The sequence below is a fragment of the Notechis scutatus genome, chromosome 1, assembly GCF_049901735.1.
Source record: "Notechis scutatus isolate UNSWTSFEM ecotype Mainland chromosome 1, rNotScu1.2, whole genome shotgun sequence".
Classification (NCBI taxonomy): domain Eukaryota; kingdom Metazoa; phylum Chordata; class Lepidosauria; order Squamata; family Elapidae; genus Notechis; species Notechis scutatus.
Genome location: NC_142009.1, coordinates 127,292,517 through 127,318,033, shown reverse-complemented (window position 1 = coordinate 127,318,033; position 25,517 = coordinate 127,292,517). Strand labels below are relative to the sequence as shown.

Below are 25,517 nucleotides of genomic sequence, written 5' to 3'. Positions count from 1 at the left end.
TTAAAAAAAAATATTTGCACAACTTCTTTCAGGGTTTCTTGGTGAATTGTGTTAATATTTTCAATTTAAACACATCCACAGGACAGCCTTCCAGAACAATATATGTACCAAAGTCCTCTGTAATAATTGGCCCACAACTGTATCAGAGGAAAGATGGATAGAAGCTGGCACAGACTGGCTGATTGAATAGTATTCTTGTACAGCTGACTCCGTATGAATTCTTGACAATGTACAAACAGCTGCCTAAAATCCATACAATTAGTAGTCAGGAGGCCCAGAGTCACCTTACACTAAACTAGATATGGGAGGATCCGAGCCTCTGGCCATGCAGTCATCAACACTATCTCGGAGGCACTGTCAATTGTTCCTACAGAAAGATTTATATAGGAAGAAGAGGGCCATTAGAACATCATTTTAACAGCAGAGCAGCTAAAGGCAACTTCAGCTGTCCCTGCAGTTGGCTAGAGGCAAACTTCAAGTGATGTCATGAGGATTGTTGCTTAACAGTAGTTAGTGAAGGTCTTCATGCCATGGCTAGAGCAACATGAGGATGAACTAGATTTATACAGACTGCAGTGCAGGTGTGCTCCACACATAAATAAATAAAGAAATCCCAAGCAAATTCAGTTGTAGCTCCTATCCTATCAGCCTGATTTAAATGTACAGAGAACAATCTATGATTTGCTGCTAGCTGCAGAGGCCAAGCAGGTAGAAATAAAAATAAAACCTCTTTCACTAATGTATACCCAAGTCATTTTTGTTGACATGTCCTATGATTATTTCCAAGCAGCGACATTTCCATAAATGTGTATGTATTTAGAATTCAAATAAAAATTTAATATATTTCTTTCCAGATCACAGTTTTGAGATACCATAGTTTCTTGGAAGAATTATATGGATTATATTGAAGATTAATATTTTTAAAGATCCATTTAGAGCTTGAGTATTAAATTTTATCCCTTATGGATTTTTATAAATAGACAAAAAGGACAGCAAAATCATCATTCTCCGCAACTTCATTTTGAATCAGCCTGTTTAAATGTTGCTGCCAAAAATCCAAATTCACCATATTTTGTCCCAGTTACAAATATCAACATTTTGCTTAGAGAAGGCATATATAAATTACTCTGAAAACTAGGATATGAAGATGCTACCATGTAAGACTGATAATAGATGGATGTAGTTACCTTCCTTTTCAGAATGTAGCTTTATAGCCCAAGCAATTTGCCAGAACTACTGCAAAGTACCTTAGAACAAATAGTCAGAAAGCAGCCAAAGCGCATTGCAACTGGATATGACTCCGGCCAGAAATAAAACTCTCTCCATCATTATCAATCTCTGCAAAGTTCAATGAAGAAGTGTTAAAAGTTGGGGAAGCGTAGCTTGGAAAAGGAACAATAGATTCTTGAGGCAGTATCACGCTATGATTTACTTAGTAAATTTGCCTCCTCTGTTCAAAGGTGTTCAAAATGTCTTCTTTTGCCAGGTGTGTCTGCGGAAATACCACGAGCAACAAAGAAAACAGAGGGAGCACATCCATGAAGTAACAGCAAGGTATCAGGAGGAGCTGACTGAAAAGAATGCCAGAATAACAGCTGTAAGTCATTCAATCCTGTCTTACGTTTCTCTTTTGGTCTGCTTGTTTCTATTCCACGACTGATGTATTCTCATTTCTGTATCTTAGTTGGAAGAAGAAAATAAAATGCTTGCCAGCAATATAGCATCTATTGTGGAGGAAAACAACAAAATGAAAAGGAAACTCAAAAAAATGGAAGAAAGTGAGTGTTATTTTAACTTCGTGCATTTTAAATCTTTGCATTTTAAAAATGAAAGTAAAGCAAAGGTTAAATTTACAAGTACTCGTTATTTTGCTACTTTTTTCCCCAGGTCTTGTCCAGTTTACCCCTGACACTCCAAAAGCAGTAGAGAAGTTGAGGCAACGAGAGATGAAGGCAAGGCAAGAGGAAGAGGAGATGAGCTGCCAGGTACACCTATTCAAAAACCTTCAACCAACATAGATAAAGATGAGATGCCATGTTTATTCAGCAAAAGTGAAATAAGCATAACACGAGGCTGTTGTTTCACATGAGATTTACATAAGAGTCATGCAAAAAAAAAAAAAAAATTAAGAAAAAACTTTCTCTCCAATTTTTTCCAGTTTTCTTTTTTCTGAGATTTCAATCAAGAAGTCAAAGAAGGGAACAAAACAACCAAACTGGCAATAAACATCCAGATGAGATTGATTAAACACCAAGATCTCAAACCATCAATCAAGAAGTAAACAAGGCTTCAGTGAAGGAACTGCCAAACAAGCCAATCTTTGGCTCAACCAGAGAAAATCACACAAACCTACTACAAAGAACGGCATGACAAACTAGCAACATTGCAAGATCTACAAGAAGTACCATGTGCCTGCGTGGAAGAACTGGTTGGGATCATAAGGTAAAGACATAGAAAATTAAGAAGCTAAAGTGTTCTGGGAGTTACAATTAAAAAAGACAGGCACCTGCCATATAACAAGTCAATTGTCAAGACTGGGAAAGATAACAGAATCAAAGACCTGCAAATAGAAATAGAACAGCTATGGCAAAAGAAGGCAAAGATAGTAACTAATAGTAAGAGATACTTTGGGTGCAATCCCAAAACAACTGGAACACCTCTTGGACCTACCATTGGCATTGACAAAAATCACCATTGGTCAATTGCAAAAGTCAGCTTTACTCACAATAGCTGGAAGAAAAGATGTTTACCCTTACAAAGAAATAACAATCTGTTATTATACATCTAGCCCAATAAGAAGAGGATATTTGAAACATAAGCACCAATTCTGGAAAGAACAACATCCCGAATCATAAATAACAGAACAGAGGCTAGCAAATCAACATTGATTTCATCACCATCACCATCACCATCACCATCACCCTCATCATTCTAGCCATTGTCTATCCACTGCAGGATGAAGGCTTCTTCCGTATGTTTCCAACCAATACAATCTTGGACTGTCTTTCGCCAGTTGGGCCCACAAAATCATATTCTGCAATTGTACTGTCATCCATCATTTGGAAGTGACCATAGAATGGAAGGAGCTAAAGTGAAGATAGACTGTCAAAAAGAGCGCATGAAAATGATAAAGGCGTCACAAAAAAAAACAAAAATAAAGAGTGATAAGCTTGTTAGAGGAGAACAGCATTTTTGAGATTAATCTATCAAATAGCTTAGCTGTATTGCAAGATTTGGAAGAGATGAACATTATGCACCAAAATGAACCAATAGTCAAAAACATCCTTGAATCTGCTACATCTATAGCACTGTTGGAAAAACACTTTGTATAGTCAAAAATCTCTGATGGAACTACTGATTTAATGAAAAAACAGTGGCCCAGTACTTAGGCCCAGTACTCTTTGACACCTTCACAAATGGTTTAGAAGAGGGAATATAGAAAGGAAACTCATCAAATTTGTAGACCACACTAATCTGGGGAGAAAACCCAACACTTGCAAGACAGACTCGAGATACTTTATACTGGGGTTGCCAACCTTTTGGACCTCAGGGACCACCAAGCTCATAATTTTAAGTCCCGGTGACCACTAATATGAATTTTGACTGACAATGGCTTGCTGACGTTGGTGGGAGAGAGAGAGAGAGAGAGAGAGAGAGAGAACTGATCTAACCTCTCTCTCTCTCTCCCTCCCCCCCTCTCTCTCTCACACATACACACACAAAGACAGGGGTGGGATTCAAATTTGTTAACAACCGGTTCTGTGGGCATGGCCTAATTTGTGGGTGTGGCTTGGTGGTCATGTGACTGGCTGGCTGTAAATATTATAAATATTTATATAAATATTGAATTTTTTATAAAAAAGAGCAACTTTTACCCAAAATCAGGCAAAGCAGGCAGGCAGATTGAGTTGCTCACAGAATCACAGATTCATTCAGAGATCTGTGAGATTGGCTACCTGAGTCTGTCACATAAAATTTGCTTGCAAGCAAACCCATAAAATTTGCTAGCAAGCAAACTCACAAAATTAACTCACAACACACCATGTGTGTAATAAATATTGAATTTTTTATTTAAAAAAGAGCAACTTTTACCCAAAATCAGGCAAAGCAGGCAGGCAGATTGAGTTGCTCACAGAATCACAGATTCACTTAGAGATCTCTGTTTCTACCATCGGCTAGCTTAAAAGCAGAGCTGAAGATCTAAAGATTAGCTAGAAATCCAATGATTTCCTACTTTCTAGCTAATCTAAATCTCCTGGCACAGCAGAACAACTGATGGTCGGAAGAAGGAAAAATAGCAATTTAGCAGGCAAGGTAAGGAGTGAGTGGGCGAGGAGGGTTCCCGTGGGCCATGTGGGTGGTGCAGCCTTGTGTCCCTGTGCAGCCTGGATTAATTGCTTTGGGGGGGGTGTGCTCTGGGGTGATATTTCTCTGTGGACCACCAAAATTTTCTCACGGACCACCAGTGGGCCACGGCCCACCAATTGGTGATCGCTGCTTTATACGGCACTAGAAAGACCATATTGTTTGGGTCTCCATCAGGCAAAAAAGATGTTGAGACTCTAAAAGAGTGCAGAGAAAAGCAACAAAGGTGATTAGGAGACCAAAAACTGCATAGTATGACGGTTGGTTAAGAGAAGTAGGTACGGTATGTCTAGCCTGACAAAGGAAAGGATTAGGGATGACATGATAGCTGTCTGTCAATATCTGAGGGGCTGTCATAGAGAAGAGAGGGTTGACCAATTCTCCAAAGCACCTGAAGGCAGAACAAGAAGAAGTCCTTAAAGGGGGACCTGCATGAGCACACACCAGCGTGCCTACCGTCCCTGTCTTACTGTCCCCATTTATCTGTATTTACTACCCTGGTTCTTGTTTATGTTCATCCTTATACTTGTTATCTTGTACATATATGACAAACAAACAAACAAATAAATAAGAAGTAACCAATAGAAGATTATCAAGGAGAGATCCAACCTAGAATTAAGGAGGAATTTCCCCACAGTGAGAACAATTAATCAGTGGAATGGCTTGTCTTTAGAAGTTGTAGATGCTTCATCATTGGAGGTCTTTAAGAAGAAACTGGATAGCCATTTGTCCAGAATGGTATAGGATCTCCTGCTCAAGCAGGGGGTTGGACTAGAAGACCTCCAAGGTCCCTTTGGACTCTTCTGTATTCTATAAGTCCTTTTTTTTCCCACCAAACATATTAAAAATCATAGCCTTGGTTACATTGTCCACTCTCTTTTGTTGCTATACAGTATTGCACCTAAGCTAATGTGATGTCAACTATCTGTTTTTCCCCTTTCTCTTCCCTTCCCCATCCTCACTTTTCCCTTCTTCTGTCTTCTCTTGCAAGAGAAAGATGTAAATCTTTGTGTTGCATTGAAAAAGTCCTGGCTCATTCCTTTTTCAAACATGTCCCCTCATCATTTTTGGACTATGTGAAATCTAGCTTCTTCTGTGAACGACAGTCCTGGTCTGAAGCCAAAAGATCAAAATTAGCAGGGATGTGTGACTCACAGTCTTCTTGAAATAAAAACTATTTAAACTACTTATTTAAACATCGGGAGAAAAAAAAAATCTACCTTGAATGTCTTTCCACAAAAACTCAACAGGGATCAAAATGATGGAAATTCATGCAGAATCTATCCTTGTTTAGTTTTTGCACAGAAACAACCACCTGCACGTTTGCAAAGCGGTACTGGGTGCACCATACACCTATAAATTGATCTAAAATATCCAAACTCTAACCTTCAACTAAAACCTAACCCTAATCCTAATTCTTTTGCCCAAAATACTGTAGCTAAAGTTTTTCTGATGTTTTTCAAAGAGCAGCATAGTTTAAAGATGCAATTATTTTAAAATGCATACCATAAGTTTATGATGTTATATGAATTATTACTATTTTATAGGGTGTTCAAAAATAATTGGTAAATGGAAAAAAGTAATCCTGTCTTACATTTATTGTTTTTATTGTCAATTTATGCTTTCTTGCTGCTTATGAACCAGTGGCCAAGCATCTAAATTTTGGTCACCTATCACCGGGATGCTGTAACAGTCGTAAGCACAAAAAATGGTCACAAGTCACTTTTTTCAGTGCTGTTCTGACTTTGAATGGTCTTTAAATGAATGGTTTTAAATCAAGGACTACCAGTATTTCTATGCTCACTGTGCTCACCACACGAGAACAATTAACCAGTGAACGGGTTTCCTCCAGAAGTTGTGTGTACCCCATCATTGGATATTTTAAAGAAGATTTTGGGCAGCCATTTGTCCAGAATGGTGTAGCAGCAGTGGTGGGATTCAAAAAAATTTACTACCGGTTCTGCGGGCGTGGCTTGGTGGGCATGGTGTGGCTTGGTAGGTGTGGCAGGGGAAGGATACTGTAAAATCTCCATTCCCACCCCACACCTGGAGGAAGGTTGCTGCAAAATTCCTATTTCCTCCCCACTCCACTAACCTGCTTTCCATCTCTGTTCTCCTGTGCAGGGCAACAAAAGAAGACCCAGCCGATCAGCTGGGACTCAGAAGGCAGAAACTAGGTGGGGGCGAGGCCAGTCAGGGGTGATATTTGCCGATTCTCCAAACTACTCAAAATTTCCACTACCGGTTTTCCAGAACTGGTCAGAACCTGCTGAATCCTACCTCTGTGTAGCAGGGGTGTCAAACTGGCAGCCCACGGGCCGGATGCATCACACACAGGCCATGCCCATCCCAGCTCCACAAAGGAAAAAGACGTCGCAATATGTCACGTGAAGCAATCAAGTTTGACCCCCATGATGTAGGGTCTCCTGCACAGGAGGTCGGACTAGAAAACCCCTAAGGTCCCTTCCAACTCTTGTTACTTCTGTTACATTTTGTGAACAGGATAGGCAACCTTAAGGCAATTGCCTGGATAATAGACAAGACCCAAACTTTGCTTTTATTTGCTGAGGCTCTGTTCAGAGCAGCCCATAGAGGGCAGCCCAGTATTGTGCAAGAAACAATATGAGGATAGGAGTAAAAGTAGAGATTTTCCTTTATTACACACAACTTTTTCTGGGCAAATGCTCTGAAGAAGGTTTGTGGGATTGTTAAATCTCATTTGTGGTAGATGGATGCTGATATTAAAAATGCTTTTGGGAGCAACGCTATAGATATATAAGCATAAAGGAAAGAGATCGTGCCACTGCTGGCATCTCACTTCTTTCCTACAGGAAGGCTTTACCAGATTGCAAAATTCTCAATAACCACTAGAGGACAGTAAAGGGCTAGGGTTAGGCTTGTTGTATGAAATACTACTGTATTCTAGGGCCATCTAATAGTAGGTGTTATTTCTTTTTCTAAAGAAGTTCTAAATTTCTTAACATTTTTGGAAGGAAATTGGATTGTAATTAACAAAAATTTCTTGGAGCGAACACCTGAAAAAGGTCTTAGAAAAAGAGGAGCTTAACATCTTGTGGGAACGTAAATTATATTCTGGCAGACTCCTGAAACACAACAAACCAGGCATTGTTATTAGTGAAAAGAAAAGAAAAAAGTACGGTTTCATACTTTTGTACGATTCATAGCTGTAGCAGTATCAGAAGACAGTTTTACTGGCCAAAAAAAAAAAAAAAAAAAAACCCAAATAGAAAAGTAATAAAAATCTCAGGATTTGCATATTGAAGTTGAAAGATATTAAGCTGGAAGAAAAAAAAAATCCATCCAAATACCAATAATAATTGGCGCTCTTAGAGCCATGCCAAAGGGATTTAAATTTACCACTTCCTTGGCAGAAGACAAACTTTTACATATTATAAAGAGACCTTCTTGATTCCTGGCCTTTTGACTAGAAGAGTTTTTCCATCTTGATCAACAGAGATCTGGCCAAGAGGAAAACACCTGTTACTCTTGTGACTGAGGATAAGAATGGACTGAGGCCCTTCTACAGTTTCATTGGTTCTGACATAACATGGCAGATAAGGCAGCTTTTGCAGTTTGTAAATCCTGCTTTACAATTGAATACAGAGTGTGGATTCATCCATCTGGAGCTGAATGCAAATGCAGCTCAATGAGACTTGTGTTTCACAAAGTCATTTTGACCTTCAGCTTCAGCCTACCTCAGCAGAGAGCTGGCACAAAGGTGGAGGCTCCTCTGTGAGACCTTATCCACAATAAATAGTGAACAGGCTTCCTATTGATTACTCTCTTCGTCTTCAGCTATTCCCACAGTGCCATTCAATTGACTCAGGGCGTGGAGATGGAAGAGGCACTCTTTGGGGATGGCGAAAGTCCTTTCTTACGTTTGGGTAGGATTATTGGAAGTTTTTGCTCAAAAACTGAGCCTGATAAAATTGAATGATGCAACAGTGAAGGGATATGAGATGATGTGGGGAGAAGAGCTGAGGAAAGATTAAACAGCTGGTCACATCTGCTGGGGCAAAGGATTAATGGCAGCCGCACCAAAAACTGCAATTGGGATGCCAAGTACAAGAAAGCTGCAGGAAGACCTTAAAAAGGGCAAGTGGCATTAATTATTTTCATCTCTAGTGACTCGTTGGGTTCCAAAGAGAAAGAGGGGGGAAAAAAGAGAAATAAATGAAATGGGATGTTTTTGTTTTTCCAGACCACCAAGCAAAGGCCTTCTCACCCCCTTCCGTTGAACTGGGAGTGGAAAAACCCCGGTTAATAAATTGGCAGCCTACTATAGTTTAGGTATTCCAAAACCTGGAGGAAAAAATGTATGGCATGACATTCTGAGCGTGCCATTATGTTAATACATTCTATTGTGTCTAACTTCTTAATACATGTACATTTTTTTCAGAATTCAGCAAATAACATCAACATCAATTTAATAGCTGGACCACAACAAATAAGCGCAAAACGTAATCACCAAACCGGTAGTAACGCCGGTTGAATCCCACCCCTGCTCCTGTATGTCCCATGTGATCCCAGGATCACTAAATAGAGCTGGCAAAACCTCTTTGCCCCACATCTTGGAGAGCCATTGACAATACTGGTGAATATGGGCTATTGATTTGACTCAGAAGAAAGCAGCTTGCCACATTGTTATACTGTAAGAATTGGTGAAACTTCATATAAAAACTGGCAAGTTTTGTTTTGTTTATTTGTGTATTATGAGAAGAGTTATCATGCTGGAAAGGTCACTTGATGCTAATCAGTTTATAAATACATAATAGAATGATTAAAAAGTTATAATGTAAAATGTAACCAACAGCATAATTCTAAAAACATAATGCAGTATATTATCCAACACAAGTTGATCAGAAATTGCTGCATTTTTAAACAAGCTCTTACAAGAATGCTGATCATGCCATCAGATCAGGCAGGAGGTGTCTGAAATCTCATGAGAAGTTTAAAATTTCTAATGTTTTGCAAATTATTTTGATAGTGTGGAGGTACCTTGACGTCTATCATCACGATCAAGCTTTTTCTTAAAAGAAAACTTTTAAAAACTCCATTGTGCTTAATAATTTCTGTTATTTCAATCATTTCATTTCATTTCATTATCTTATTTCTCATAAATATAGGAATATATATATATATATATTCATATGTGTATGTGAGTGTATGTGCATACGCATACATAAACACACACCCCAGACACCTTTCTTGGATTTTTTTTAATTACTCCGATTTTGAAAAAGAACAGCCCTTTTTTTCTGTCAGCAGAAAAATGAACATGAATTGCATATGGTTGTCATACTGTTCGCCTGAGGTTTTACCAGCACAATCTAAGCAACCTTTCAATTTGCTTTCCAAGAGAAAGCCACAATAGCCTAGCAGGCCTTCTTCAATAACTTTATTTCTTGATGCATAACTACTGGTAAATCAGCTGTTATTTTGGTCCAAGATCTTGTAAACAGAAACTGTGAGTAGATTCCCAGGAATTACTAACATAAGAAACATTTTCTGTTTCCTCTTCTCCAAAGCCACGCTGGCTGGTGGCTTTCATATTTAAATCTTTTCAAGTATCGGTTTAAGCAAGGCCAAGCTGTGGGGGCTTCTTTCTCTGTCACAACAGCCACTAAAGGCTGCAGATTAATACTGCCTGAAAATAAACCTCAGCTAACAGTAATGCATGATATACTCCCGAACCATCCTACAAAGAATGGCAGCATCTCTTTTCGTCAGGAAAATTATCATTTTATTTCTGTTTTTCCTGGGAGTGCCATTGAACACAGAAGTCATATTGAGTGCTGACTGGATTTGTAAAAACAGTCTCCAGAAAACTCTGCAGAAGGGGTGGGGGAGGGAAGAGGTGGGCTTCTGCCAGTTTGCACTAAACTGGCAAATCCCACCATTGGTGGCCCCGCCTTTGCTCATTTTTTGGCCTGTTTTAGGGGGCGTTTGGGGGGACTTTTGGGGGGCCAAAAATGGCCCAAAAAACCACCTGAAAATAACCCTAAAAATGTCCTGAAAGCTGCCCAAACATGGCCCCCAAATGCCCCCAAAATAGGTTGAAAAACAGGTGGGGGCGGGGCCAGCCAATGGTGGGTTTAGCCCCAACCGGCTGAATCCTATCTCTGCCTTTGAGGCGAGTGACCGGGAGGCGGGGCTGGGTGTAATGAGTGACGTCACCCACCCAGTCACATGACCAACTGGCCACACCTACCCAGCCAGAGAACCAGTGTTAAGTTATTCAAATCCCACCATTGGGGGAGGGTGTTCTCAAAATAGACAACACTGTTTCAAAACAACAACTGATGCAAATAAATGCTGCTATATTCTTTGTGGGATAGTTTGGGAGTATACCATGCTTTCCTATTAGTTGAGATTTATTCTCAGGCAATATTAATCTGCAGCCTTTAAGGGCTGTTGTGACAGAGAAAGAAGGGGAAAGATGTTTTCAAAACAGACAACAGTGAAAATGTATAGAAGAGGTCGTCTTTATATTGCCCCGTTTCTTTCACCATCTTGCATTGATTGTTCTTTTAAGGCAACAATTGCAACCATTAGAAATGCCACTTTCAGTTTTTAAGTAGAAATGCAGAAATATCCAGCTCTTGCTTCAGTATTTTCCTCAGCCTCTGACTTCCTCTAACTAAAGGACCAGATTTTTCCTAGCTTGTCTTGGCTGCATGACTCAGGCACTTGAAGCCTAGACTTGGTGGAAATATCAGCAAAGCCTCCCTTCCCGAAGAGGAGCTCTTTCTCTCACTCTGGACAAGGCAGAACAACTTCCCCATTTTCTGCCTGGAAAAAGGATTTCGTTCCTTATGACCTCAAACGCAGGATAACCCTTGTTTTCGAGTTGTGCAGTAGCTCACTCTCTCTCTTTTTTTTTAATTTTAAAAACTGTCCACAATTTCACAAAGATCCCTCAGCTCAAAGGATTTTAGTCATCTCATGCCCAAGGAAGCACAGTGGCTAGCATGGTTAAGACTCTGGGTTGGAAGTTAACAAGCCCATGTTCAAGCCCCAAGTGTTGCCGTGTGGTGGGGTGAGCTCACGTCCTTTGCTCCAGCTGCTGCCAGGAATATGAAAGAAGCCCCCAAATGGGCATCCTACAGGCAATGATGATGTCACCAGCTAATCTTTTCAACCCAGAAGTGCTTTGGTGCTTTTGACCTGAGTGAAATGTGATCTCATGCCAAGATACCGTATCAGACCTCTAGAAACTCATGGGATTTTTTTTCATTCTCACTGATTTGGTAATCTAGTAAGGTTTGGTCATTTTTATTTTAAAAATGTTAGAGGGGTAGCATTAAAAAGTATGGTGTATAATACAGATGCTACCTTGTCAATTCCTGATCTATGTTCATCTATCACAAAGAATAATAAATCTTTATCATAAATTTATATTACAAAAGCTGTATCATCAGTAACTCAAAGAAGAGCTGGATGTAGAAATCCCTGCTCTAATAAAAACATCTTGTCCTGTTTTCCTTTCCATGAAGGTCTCTCCTACAAAACTAAGAGAATCTACTGCAAGCAGAGGTGGGCTGCAGCCAGTTCTCACCGGTTGGGCGAACCGGTTGTTAAGATTCTGCGCAGTTTGGTGAACAGCGCAAAGCCCACCACTGGTTGGGTAGATAACATCATCAATACTAGAAGGAAGTGGAATTTGCTCTTATTTTCATATACTAGTGGATTACCCTATCAGTGTTGATCAGTTGCTTCACAGTGTTTTGATTGGTGACAGATCTCTACCGTCTTAGGTAGAGAAGAGCTATTCTCTGCACCCTTCCCTCAAATGTTCTTTAAAATACAGAGTTTCCCAGCATTCCTTCAGGAGCCTCCAACATGCAAACTGTGGTTACTCATCCTAAAATGAATCCTCTTTACCTGGAGCTTCAAATTTTGCTGTTTGCTGGGAAGGTGTGTAGCTAAAAGTCAGCCTACATTTAGTGTACATCTGACTTTGGGGATATTTCTTCATAACCAAACAAAAGTGTATTTTCTGTGCAGTTCACACCCCTTGCTTGCTGAATGTGGATGTCATAAAGCAGAGCTTCATTAACCCCCACACCTCATTTTGACTGGGAGAATGCTGCAGGTGACTGAGTGCTGTCACACCCCCTGGGCATGCCCACCCAGCCACACCCATCCAGCCAGTCATTAGGGCAGAGAACCAGTTGTTAAAAAATTTGAAGCCCACCACTGACTGCAAGGAATAGCTAAACCAGAATGTGATGGTTGTGAAGGTAGGCAATATTATAGCACCCTGATGGTGCAGGGGTTAGAAGGCAGTATTGCAGGCTAGCTCTGCCCACTGACAACAGTTTGATCCCGACCAGTTCAAAGTTGACTCAGCCTTCCATCCTTCCAAGGTGGGTAAAATGAGGACCCAGGTTGTTGCGGGCAATCTGCTGACTCTGTAAACTGCTCAGAGAGGGCTGTAAAGCACTATGGAAGGGTGTATAAGTGCTATTGCTATATAGCTGAAATTTATAACATAGCCTCACACAACAGTTCTTTTTCCTTGCTGACCTGAAACTCCATTAAGGGTTTGGGGTTTTTTTTTTTTCTGACTTAAAAACAGAAATCTTTTTTGGCATGCATAGCTGTTCATCAAATAATTAATTTGTTCCCAGCATATTATGCTAAACATGCATCTAAAAATAAGAATAGCATTGGAGACAGTAGCACTGTAATGAACCATTGCCTAGGGCTTTATATAGAAATCCAGCTATTTTGTGCACTTTGTGTATTATGCGTTAGGATTTGCAAGGTCTTAGTCATCAAATGACCCATCAGCACCAGCCTCCTGTGCCAGAAGAGGCAGGGAAGGAGACCTCCCAGTTGGGGCCTAGAAAAAAGTGTGTGAGAGAGGAAGGTTCAGGCTTTTGACTTGCCTGCTCCGGCACAGGCTCTCCGGCCAGCATCATGTCAGCTTCCCATGTTGGGGTTTTCAAAGACACACTCCTCTGAGGACCCATTGGGTTACTGCCCAAGGATTTTCTGTGGTTTATCTCTGGTTCTGCCCCCAAGAGAAAATGAATAACTGCCTCCATTAAGTGGCAGTTTGTCAGCAGTCCATGTTCCCTGGATCAAGATGATGCCATTTTAGACAATGGAAGATGGGACCGTTGTTGGCTCATGGTGAAAAGTGTGCATCGTTCTTTAGGAAACTGATCAGTGCCATCTTGGTTTAGACTTTAGGACTGGGATTGGTGATTTAACCTCTGCAATGACCTATGCTCTGTTTTGGACTGTAGATCAAAGCTGTAAGCAGAAATGGAGGCTGCCTTTTGCTTGCTTCAACATTGCTTCTTATGGATCATTAAATTTGCCTTGTCTGCTGGCTATCGGTCTGCAGAATACACAGTGCTCTCTTATTTTCCATGCTGTTCAATATTCTATACAGGTAGTCCTTGACTTACAATAATTCATTTGGTGACTGTTCGAAGTTACAGCGGTATTGGAAAAAGTGACTTATGACCGTTTTTCACACTTTTGACCCTTGCAGCATCCCCATGGTCACATGATCAACATTCAGATGCTTGGCAACTGGTTCATATTTATGACCATTGCAGTGTCCCAAAATCATGGGATCACCTTTCGTGACCTTCTAAGAAAGTCAACAGGGAGGCCAGATTCATTTAAAATCGGGTTACTAACAACAACATCAGTGATTCACTTAACAACTGTGGTAAAAAAAGTTGTAAAATGGGGCAAAGCTCACTTAACAAATGTCTCACTTAGCAACATAAATGTTGGGCTCCATTGCGGACATAAATTGAGGACTACCTGTACCCAGCTGTGGGCTGTCATCATGCTGGCTGGGTTCACACCATACCCTAAGCCAAATTATTCATGTTATATTATGGCCTAACAGATTATGTCAACCCAGCCATGATTGCTTTGATCTTGTCCACCACCACCCCACCCCCCCACCCTAGTCATGACTTAACCTTGTGCCTTTGCACTCATTGGTCAAGACGCCACGAAAAGGAGGGAGCAAATTTACTTGGAGAGCAATTCCATGGAATGAGTTTCCCCAGTATAGTGACCTCAAGGGCTTTCAGACTTCAATACCCAGCCTTTCTACCTACTGTGGCTAGGGCTCAGCAAGTGTTTCCAAGAGGCTTCATCAAGGGAATTAGAGGATCTAGGCTGGAGAATATTGGCGGATGTTTGTATGAATGTCATGGATGAAACTTCATCTTCAAGGGATGTCCCCAGGCAAAGCCTATTCTGAAAGGATATCCAAAGCAAATTGAACTGCAATTGAGAGACATTCTTAGAGAAGGCAAAAGTGTCATGAGAAAACCAGCCAAAACTCAAGGATTTGGCTTGTTCCAAGGTTACCATCAGGTTTTGTGCAAAATAACCTGGAAGCAAATTTTATGTTTCTCACGCAGCACAAATGTCTGGGGAAGTTTAAGCTTCCTAAACTTTCCTATTAACCTTTCCGTATTTCCTATTTTTCATTGATACGATTATTTTCTACCCAGATTGTTCCTTTAAAGGTTTTTCAACACAGGTTTCAAGTTCAACGGCATCAAAAGAATTTGTTGTGTGGCAGTCGTTCCCATTTATATGACCTTCAGCATGTTCTTCAAACAGAGACAGCTAGGATGCTTGTCGAGGTCTATGAGCAAAAAAATTGTCATCACTAAAACAGGGCATAGGAGCTAGAAGCTGGAAGTGCCAGCAATAGCTAATCCTGGATCTTTTGAAGGTGTGCATTTCACAAAAGAAAGCTAGCCTGTGGCTGGTGAGGTTTCTTCATTTTATGAATGCCTGGACCAGAACCTTTTCAAAATAAAGGGTGGATATGTGCTTATATGGCAAGGCCAATCTGCTGTGATACAATCCTTAAGCTGCAGAGCAGAAAATCGAGTTAGTGACTACTGCCAAAGCATGAATCAGTTACAAAATGTGAGCTTGAGGTATGCTTCTTTTTTTCCATTCTCTAATATTTCTCTACAACTCAAACAATTGCTCATAATTAAGCTGATTTGACAAGCAGACGCTGGCAGGAAACATTGTGCTGGCTGCGATCCCAATGAACTTCATTGTATTAGATATAGGACCATGACATCAGTTCCTTCCATTGCACAAAGGAAGAATTACATTTGCAGAGCAGCAGATATGATTTTTAAAAAAGGGAGGGGGGGAAATGGCATTTATTTCATTGCTTTTGGCATCCTTTGGCTATTCAGAACAGAGTTGTGAATGCATGATTATATAGAGAAGCAAGGATTGATTGTACTATTCAGCATTCTGTGATTCTTATTATACACTTTTGGGTGCATATTGCCACAAAAATGGATTTGAATAGTTCCACTCAAGATTTAGATGGCCCTGACCCTGTTGGTTTTTCATAAGGCCTTTAAAGACTAGGTTGTCCCATCAAGCCTTAAACTGGACACTAAGTGAGTTTGGAGTTGAATGATTTCTAAGTTGGGAGGTTTTAAAGTTAGATTTCAGTGCCTTGGTACCATGCTATACTTATCATTTGTCAGGAAGAAAATCTATCTGGGTGGACACCAAGAATCAACACCAACTTGATGGCACATAATCAAACAATCATAAGGTTGTTATAATTATTTTATTTAGTTTGTTGGTGCTGTTTTAAATTATTGTTAGCTACGAAGAGTCATACTGAGACAGGCAATTCTATAAAGCTTTTAAGCACTTGTCTAAAGCATGGTACAATTTTAGAGCTTAACTTCCAGGATAGCAGGATAAGATGAAAATATGCTTCAGGTGGGATGTCTGAACAGGCTGAATACTGTTAAAGACTGTGTTGAAATCCTGACTTCTTTCATTCTATGGTGTACAAGATTCCCAGAGGAGAATATCCTTGCAGTGATTAAACAATAAGCAGCGGGGAGGGACTGGGGGACTTCAGTTCTAAACTTTGTCCACACCGAAAGACTATAGCTTGTATCACAAAAATACTGAAGTTATCTAGAGCAGGGGTCCCCAACCGCCGGTCCGCGGACCGTGTACCGGCCATGGAACAAGCCTTACCGGGCCGCTGGTTGCTGGCGCCGCCATCTTTTTGGTAAAAAGTGCTTCGGTGAGCTTTTCGGGTAGAAAGCTCACCGGAAGCACTTTTTCATCAAAAAGATGGCGGCATCAGCGCTCGGTGAGCTTTTCCGGTGAAAGCCATTTCTACCCGAAAAAGCTCACGGAGCGCTTGCGCCGCCATCTTTCTTGACGAAAAAGTCACCGGAAGCACTTTTTCATCAAAAAGATGGCGGCGCCCAGTTGACGCCGGACCGGGCGCGGCGCCCAGCTGATGCCGGAACCGGGCCGCGGCATCGAAAAGGTTGGGGATCACTGATCTAGAGGATTCTTGCACAATTCAGGAGGATGAATTGGTGATCAATCGATAGGGATTCCTTGTTCAACTCATTCATGCTATGAACAGGAGGAACAGAACTTACTTCTGGGGTTCTGTCATGTATTTCCTTGTCCATAGTAATCAAGTGGGCTTCCTTTTCCTCCCCCATCCCCCGCTTCAGTCTATTCCCATCTTTTGCATAATGTAGACCTCAGCAGGATTTCAGATTCCTATAGACAAAAGAACTGGAAAATGAACAGGCATAAATATTCTCCAGATTTTGACCTTGTTTAAATTCCAGGAAACAGCAAGTGCCTGTGGTGTCTAATGGTTACTATGGCTCCTGTACTACATGAGACACTTTGGGTGGAAAAAGCCTCTCATACATAGTCAATTGATGGGAACGGAACGGTGTGCCGAATTGCTCAGCGGGTTTGTCAATGGACAGCTTTATTAGATTGATCTGTTTAGACAAACACCACTGAAAGATGGATGTCAACAAAATTAGTGAAGGGGGCAGCGACCCCTTCCTTGCTGGAGACAGCTGGGAACAAGACTCTGAATATACAATAAGATTAAATATTGTAGCTTTTAATGTGTAGGTTCACTACAGGTTCTTAGATGAGACTTTTCCTATCTAGTTTTGTAAAAGGCTGAACTGTGATTAATCTGGAGTACGGCTCAGGGACTGCAGAAATGTATTGGGCAGGAGCCAGATTTAATTCTATATAATTCTACATAAAATTAACATCAAAGAGATGTCAGGCAATCATGACAAATTATGAATTGTATCCACGGGCTTTTCCAACATTTTGACATTGCTTTGACTTCCTCTAGTCTCTCCATAAATTAATGCATTTCTCAAATTTGCTCTGGAAATTTGGGGCTCCATGAGGAATGGATTTAGGAAGAAATCAGGATCTTCTCTAAATACAGTTTAGATAGGATAGAGTGTCTTGCTATAATATGAACCAAGCCACAAATTCTCTCTCCACTATAAAATGTAAAAACAGGTTTGCTAAACAATTATGAAAACATTGTAGTTGAAAGTGTGGATAGACAGCAAAGCTCTTCCCTTCTTATCGAGGTCTCAGCCTATGAAAAAGCATCCAGGTCTCCAGAGATTATCCAAACGAAGCTGAACATAGTAGCCAAACAAATGTGGCTACAAAACACCATCTGGCATACTTCTGGGAATATCTGTGTTAATGAGATTGTCAGCAGATGGCACCTCTAGTTTTATTGGGGTAGGGTTGGGGCTTTCCCAGAGAGAAATTGAAGAGAAACGGTCCCTTTGGGCCCCACTTTTATTGAAGCTGTCTTATGAGATTTGTGTGCTGCTGTGACCTTTTATTTCAATTGTGTTTGTCCCTATGTTTCAGTCCAGCTGGGAAGAACAAGCCTCAGCATAGACATTCCTTCCTTGTCAATAGCCTCCCAAGTCACACTGAGCAATAACTTCTAAAAAGTTATTTTCTTAGTTCAGTTTGGTGGAAACCAATACCACGAAACCAAGAATGCCATATAAAGGACTCATGCGTCAGCTATTTATAGACCTGCTGGGAAAACACAGTTACAAAGTTTTAATCTTCAGGTTAGACATATGCTGACATTTCATGCTGAAAAAAATAAATGTAAAATAATGGTATATCTTGATTGTCTTCCACTAATATCAGAGTGTGTTTAAGTTTATTCAAGGTTTATTTAATATATTTGGTTTAGTCAAGGTTTAAAAGGTAATTAACAAAAGTTTGCAAACAATGATTCAGTTCTTGTTTTTAAACCAAGATAATCATCACTGTATTATAAAAGCTAAGGCAATGTTGGTCTAGGCAAAAACATGTTTTTACAAACATGGCATAGCATATGTGATGTCTATTAAATAATAGTATAGAACATATGGCCAAAGGAGACGGTAGCTTTTGCTAATTCTTGATTGATCTAAAAAAACTCAAAACCCCTAAGTTGGATCAGTCCTGTCAAGTACTTGGAAGGGAGGTTTCTAGGAATTCCAAGGACTAATCTGAAAAAATGAGGAAAGAGAGAGAAAAGAAGAAAGCAATGACAAAAGCAATCCAGAAGAAAGCACTGTTACCAAGGAATATGTACAGATGTATCCATTTAATCACCAGGAATTGAGCAGCTCTTTTGATTCTTGCAGATATAAGGCCAGGTTGACAATAATTTGCATAAGGAATTAATCAGCAAAGGCAGGAAGAAGGAAGTAATCAATAAAAAAGAATATTCAGGGATTGAAAGAATATTTTCAGGGTTGAAATGAGGGGTCATTGGTGCTTCCCAAGCTTGGTTGTTTTCTTGCAGACGTTTCATTATCCAAACTAGGTAACTTCATCAATGCTGGCTATTATTTATCAAGTTTGTTATGATATGTACAGAATAACCCTTGAGTAACAAGGATATGCATATGGAAACGTTTATGAGAATAGTTATGAATAATTATCCAGCCACACACAAATACACTAAATTGAGTTAAAGCTTACTTTAAGAAATAGCACACTCCAATAAACGGTCCAGGTCATATAGGTTTAACAGTCCAAAGAATATCCAATTACAAAATCTTCTTACCGGTTGCCTTTGTCATTTACAGTAAACAAAAATATCGAAGTATAAGCACAGCATAAATACAACAGAGAACCTTAGATAGCAACAGAAAGTCAGAGAGACAGAATGTCAGAGAGAGCAAGCTCTGATCTCTAGCTCCCTCTTATGGTAATTTGCAATATAATCAACCAATCGGAATATAGTATAAATCAATACAGTGATTTTGTCTTAAAGCTACAAACATATATTGTTGGTTTATATATTGCCAACCCAACTAATTGGTGGACAGATTCCTAACAAAGTTCTTGGTGACTTTCCCCCCATGCTCTTCCATTAATTCAATGCATTGTTCTGTGAATACTAAATAAGCTAATATTTTCTACATAGCATAGTGCCTTCACCAACATTCAACTGTATTTTCATTGAGAACTGTCTTATGCCGTTCAGATGAGATGAAGAAATTAAATTGGCAGGGGAGCAAGGACAAGCTTGCAGAAATATAGCTGATTGATGCATTCATTGATGCCCAGATTTCCACCAAAACAATTTCTGCTTTGATAACCGATTCAAGAATTCAGCTAAATACTGGGCTATTCTAATTTTGGAACAAGCTGGATTTTGTGGTATTTGACTATGGGGTCCCCTGTCAGGCATTTGAGGGTGTCCGTCACAGGTGCCAATCCAGAGGGTGTTAGAGCAGCACTTTCTACCTCAGGCTTATGAGGAGCTCCTGAGATCAGCTCCTGGCTGCACAGTTCATGGACGCACTCAGTGGTGGATTAAGGCCTAAGCATTGACAAATCTTGGTGCCCCCCTTCTTTGTACATATTGTACAAATGAAGGCAAATTCTCAACTTTGTGGAACCCCGTTTGGGCCTGGTGCCCTAAGCACGTGCTTAGTCTGCTTAATAGTTAATGCACCACTGGATGCACTGGATGCATGCCTGGAGAGGATGACTAGGGGTGAGGGGAGAATTGAGGCTGCCATCTTTCTGTGACTCATCAGAATGGCCTGAATGTTAAGGATGTGTTCCCAGTTACTTTTGGGGGGCTTCTTTTGCTCCTGTTTCCCCCCTTCGTGTGAATGTTGTTGCAATTTGAGGGCAGTTCACTTTATGTAACTTTTCCTTTCTTTTTTTCAAAAGCTTTGTTTTCCTTGCAAAGGACATCTTGGTTTGATTTTTGGAGTGCCAGTCTGATGGAGTGGTGGGATGGGTAAGACTGAGAGATGTGAACAGGATGTGGTTGATAAACATATCTTTGAATAGAGCTTGTCCAAAGGGCCAAGGGAAGGGATGGGGGACTTTTATATCTTGCAATGAACAGGGGATTTTAAGTGCTGCTATTTCTGGAACTTCCCTTCACTCTCCCTTCACCTTTGGTATTCCCCCCCCCCCCTTTTTTTTTCTCTCTCTTCTGTTGATGTTTGTCTGGACAATGCAGAAGAAATGGGTGAAGTTATGAAAACACACTGGCATTGTTCTGCTGGAAAAGTTCATGGGAGACAAGGAACCTTCCCTGTATAGAGGGACTGCACTGAATGATCCAGTTAGCCTAATCATGTACTGTCACCCACTGTGGAAATGTGAGTGGGTCAGTAAATAAGTCAAGGCCCTTGCAGGAATAGAGATCTTACATTAATTACAAGCAATGCAGTTAAGCCTTTACATTTGTTTCTGTTGAACCCGTGGGGTTTTAAACAACATTGGACAGCTTTCCCCAGAAAGATTCAAATTTCACCCCATTCCCTAGGTATATGTAGGAGCAGAGAGAAAAGAATACAGATAGCTTATATGAGTGCCAAAAGAGTCAGGTCTATGCTAAGTAATTAATATAGTATGTGCTTTGATCTCAGGTTCTTTCTCTAGCCCAGTTGTAAAACCCTTTGAAGTAAATATCATGCCAGTGATTAATTTTGGTTTGGAAGTCTTGCTGCTTTTTAGTTAAGTGCATGTTGCTTTGAATCACAAACCCCTTTCACATTTTCCACTTGGTCCTAAATACCAGTATGTGGATCGGCCCAGTCCATGATGTTTTCCATGCTGCAAAGGCATCCATACTTCAATGGATGACATTGAAGTGAACGTCTGTGGAAAATAAGTGAACAAAAGGAATATTTGAACAGGTTTTTTTTTTTAACTGTGTATCTTGTTCCTGGCAGTCAAAACTTTTTTTGCTTTTTGTGGACCTTATCATCTCTTCCTGTTTCTCCGTCTTTGGTTTCAGATTCCTAAAATTCAACTTGGACATGTAGTTTTATATTTGTTATTCTGTCACTTGTATCCTGTGAAGTATCCACACGCAAGAAAGGAAATCCAGGAACTTTCAGACAATTTCTGTTAGATTATACTAGTTTTTATTTTGAAAATTTATCCCCTTGATTTTTGTTACAATAATAAGCAAAAGTCTCTTAAGTTCGATTCAGGTGCTATTTATACCTCAACCAGTTTTCCAGCAATGTTAAAGCAGGAATGATTGTAAAAATGCTGAAACTTTTAAACGGTTCAACATTTTTTTTATATAACATCCATAGTTTTATGAAATTGGCCAGATTTTTTTTTAATGCCATGAAAAGGCATGAAAAGTGAGCTGAATTTGTTTCAGTCATCTTTGTTGAAAGCAAAGCATTTCTGAGGTGACTGAAAATTACCACACTGGGTAGTAGACAGTAAGCCATGTTCTCTTCTGGTAATTTGCCAGGCCACATTTTGAAAACTGTGACAGATTTGGTCAATTCCCAGGTTTTGTGCAGAGGTCTTGACATACACTAAAGAAACTTTAGAGAGAGAAAAAGCAATGTCTAGTATTATAAGTTCAAACATTATGCTATTTGGCTTTTTTTCTTTTTAACCGCAATGCATCTCAAACACTGTCCCAGCTAAAACCAATATAAGAAACGTTTCGGTTTCAGTGCACAACTGCCAGGTCAGGCAAGCACTATGCTATAAAGATTCTTCATCATACTACGCTTCCCTCCTTGAAAGAGAACAGAATGATCTTGTCTGATAATAGAAAAAGCACATGCTTTTATGGACTCTTGTTGCCTTTCAACCATGAATTTCATTTTTGCCAGTTTCAGGGCTTTCAGAGAACTGGGAGACAGAAGGGTAGGGAGATTAAATATATCCTTTGTTATGAACAGCTTTCTTCTTATGAACAACTATTTTCTGTCCTTGGGAAAAACACACTAAATAACCTTTTATGGTAATGTGTGAAGTGTATGTGAGCAAGTTTTTCATTCCACAGGTTAACCTACTCAGGACTACTTAGTTGAATTATGTGTGTGAGAAAGTATCCCTGTGGCCAAAAAAACCTCAGTATGCAGTAATCCAGCTTTCACACCATACAGTACAAGCAACCTCAGGCTTTTTTCTCTTTATTATTTTTGTCTGCAGTCCATCATAGGAAATACTGCTAAGAAGTAATCATCAGTATTTCATGAATATTTTTTGTCTTATATTTTGTCAGGGATTTAAAAACTGTAGGCAGCTGCACAAACTAACTTGACAAAGACAGCAGAGCATCCTCAGTTGATCCATAGCACAGTAAATTATGAATAACCATTTGCTTCATGGACAACTTTGCCTGCCATTTTGCTGCTAGGCAAAATGCGAACAGAAAATTAGATCTAATTAAACACAAACGCTACAAGAAATTTTGAAAACAAACCCACCAAGTAATAAACCCAACAATATAACAAACAGCAGAATTATATATTTCTGCAGAAAAGTAGACAGTCCTGATATTAACCTTAAATTCAACAGAAACATACCAACTTTTTTGCCCCTTAAATTGTCACTGGGAGTCACATGAGCATCTGCCGAAGATTAAAAATCTGCAATAGGGTAAGTGCAACATTTGTGGTTGAAGTTGTGTGCCTTTCATGTGTGACATCACTGCGCTTACAAAAGGGACAGGCATTCTATTGTGATGTCACATCTGCCATCTTTCACATTTTGGCGCCTCCTATGAATGCTTCTGGTCTACAATAATTGGGCCTGGTGCCTAACTTGAACTCCCTTTCTGTTGTTTTTTTTCACGTATAAAAAGACAGGCCTTCTGCATGATTTTCTAATCACAACTCAACCATTTTTGAGGCCACATGTTCATATTGTCTCGATTCATGCCTGCAGTGCCCACAGTCGAGGCAATTTACCTTTACCCTTAGTCTGTTCTAGCTGAAGAGAGTTTTCTGTCTTTCGCTAGACAAGTGTATGGATAATTTACCGTTCATCCGTGAATTTTTGGTGAGGATGTGGCTAAGGGTTGCTTTCCCTGAGGAGGCCATTAAATGAATGTGTGTGTTGGTTAAGCAGAGCATGGGAAGCCTCAGGGATAGGGGCCTAGCACAGGCCCAGGCCTGTTTGCCCTAGGCCTCCCCCACCCTGCAGCATTTTGTGCTCCACTCCCTGCCCCCTGAGTTCACTGCAGGCCTTGAGCTGCTCCCAACCTGGCCATTCAGCCACCCAAGGCAAGCCAAAGGTGGGCAGTGTGAGACTAGGCCTAAGCCACTGTACCTAAAGATAGAAGTAAGCATGTAAAGCAGGGTGGACAAAAACCAGGAAAAGCTCCCTCAAGGAAAGTAGATAAGAAGGAACCAAGTCTTTAAGGAAACAGGGAAAAAAATGTCACCCGAATCAGACAAAAGAAGTTGGGCCTGAGCACAATAGGAATCCCTGGACCTATTTGCAGTACAGCGCCTGTATACACTGATCTTCTGGAAAAACACACCTATTATTAAATACAGTGGTATCTCAGTCCTTGTTCATTGGTTCTGGGAGGTGCGATGAATACCAAAAATGACAAGTATCAAACAAATTTTTCCCATAAGGAATAGCACAAGGCAACCAACACCAGTTTCTAGCTTGTGCATTGAGTACCAAAAAAAACAACTTGTATCGGGACAAAATTTTCCTGCCTCACATCGCCAATCTTTAAGCTGGGCTATTTCTGAACATTGGTCAACTTCCAGCCTAAATCCTAGAAGTTCTCTGTTAATAAGGTAGCAATTTTTGGACCAATGTACATCACTTCACTCCTGTTTATGATAAATTACATTCATTACCTTAATACTACTTTCTGCAGGATGCTTAGTTACATTTTGAACCTTTTTCGCATTGTAAACCTGTTGATAATTTGGAGTCAGCTGCAAACCTAGTCATCTCTCATTTTCCAGGCAGTTGGAACTATATGGTCCCATTGTAGAACAATGGCTTTCATTTTTTCATAATATACACCAACCATTTGTCTACACTGCTCAAAAAAATAAAGGGAACACTTAAACAACACAATGTAACTCCAAATCAATCATACTTCTGTGAAATCAAACTGTCCACCTAGGTAGCAACACTGACTGACAATCAATTTCACATGCTGTTGTGCAAATGGAATAGACAACAGGTGGAAAGCATAGGCAGTTAGCAAGACATCCCCAATAAAGGAGTGGTTCTGCAGGTGGTGACCACAGACCACTTCTCAGTTCCTATGCTTTCTGGCTGATGGTTTGGTCACTTTTGAATGCTGGCAGTGCTTTCACTCTAGTGGTAGCATGAGATGGAGTCTACAACCCACACAAGTGGCTCAGGTAGTGCAGCTCATCTAGGATGGCACATCAATGCGAGATGTGGCAAGGTTTGCTGTGTCTGTCAGTGTAGTGTCCAGAGCATGGAGGTGCTACCAGGAGACAGGCCAGTACATCGGGAGACGTGGAGGAGGCCGTAGGAGGGCAACAACCCAGCATCAGGACCGCTACCTCCGCCTTTGTGCAAGGAGGGACAGGAGGAGGACTGCAAGAGCCCTGCAAAATGACCTCCAGCGGGCCACAAATGTGCATGTGGCTGCTCAAACAGTCAGAAACAGACTCCATGAGGGTGGTATGAAGGCCCGACACCCACAGGTGGGGATTGTGCTTACAGCCCAACACCGTGCAGGACATTTGGCATTTGCCAGAGAACACCAAGATTGGCAAATTCGCTGACACCCTGTGCTCTTCACAGATGAAAGCTGGTTCACACTGAGCACGTGGCAGATGTGACAGGGTCTGGAGACACCATGGAGAACGTTCTGCTGCCTGCAACATCCTCCAGCATGACCGGTTTGGCAGTGGGTCAGTAATGGTGTGGGGTGGCATTTCTTTAGGGGGCCACACACCCTTCCATGTGCTCGCCAGAGGTAGGGTGACTGCCATTAGCTACCGAGATGAGATCCTCAGACCCCTTATGAGACCATATGC

At 40.6% G+C, this 25,517-nt stretch overlaps 1 long non-coding RNA gene across 1 annotated transcript; it reads left to right on the top strand.

Moving 5' to 3' along the window:
- The first annotated feature begins 1,485 nt into the window (after positions 1–1,485).
- Positions 1,486–2,294, top strand: LOC148132983 (uncharacterized). The gene is made up of 4 exons (XR_015745663.1): positions 1,486–1,597; positions 1,685–1,778; positions 1,888–1,985; positions 2,159–2,294. It is a non-coding gene; the product is annotated as an uncharacterized LOC148132983 (long non-coding RNA).
- Positions 2,295–25,517: the final 23,223 nt, after the last annotated feature.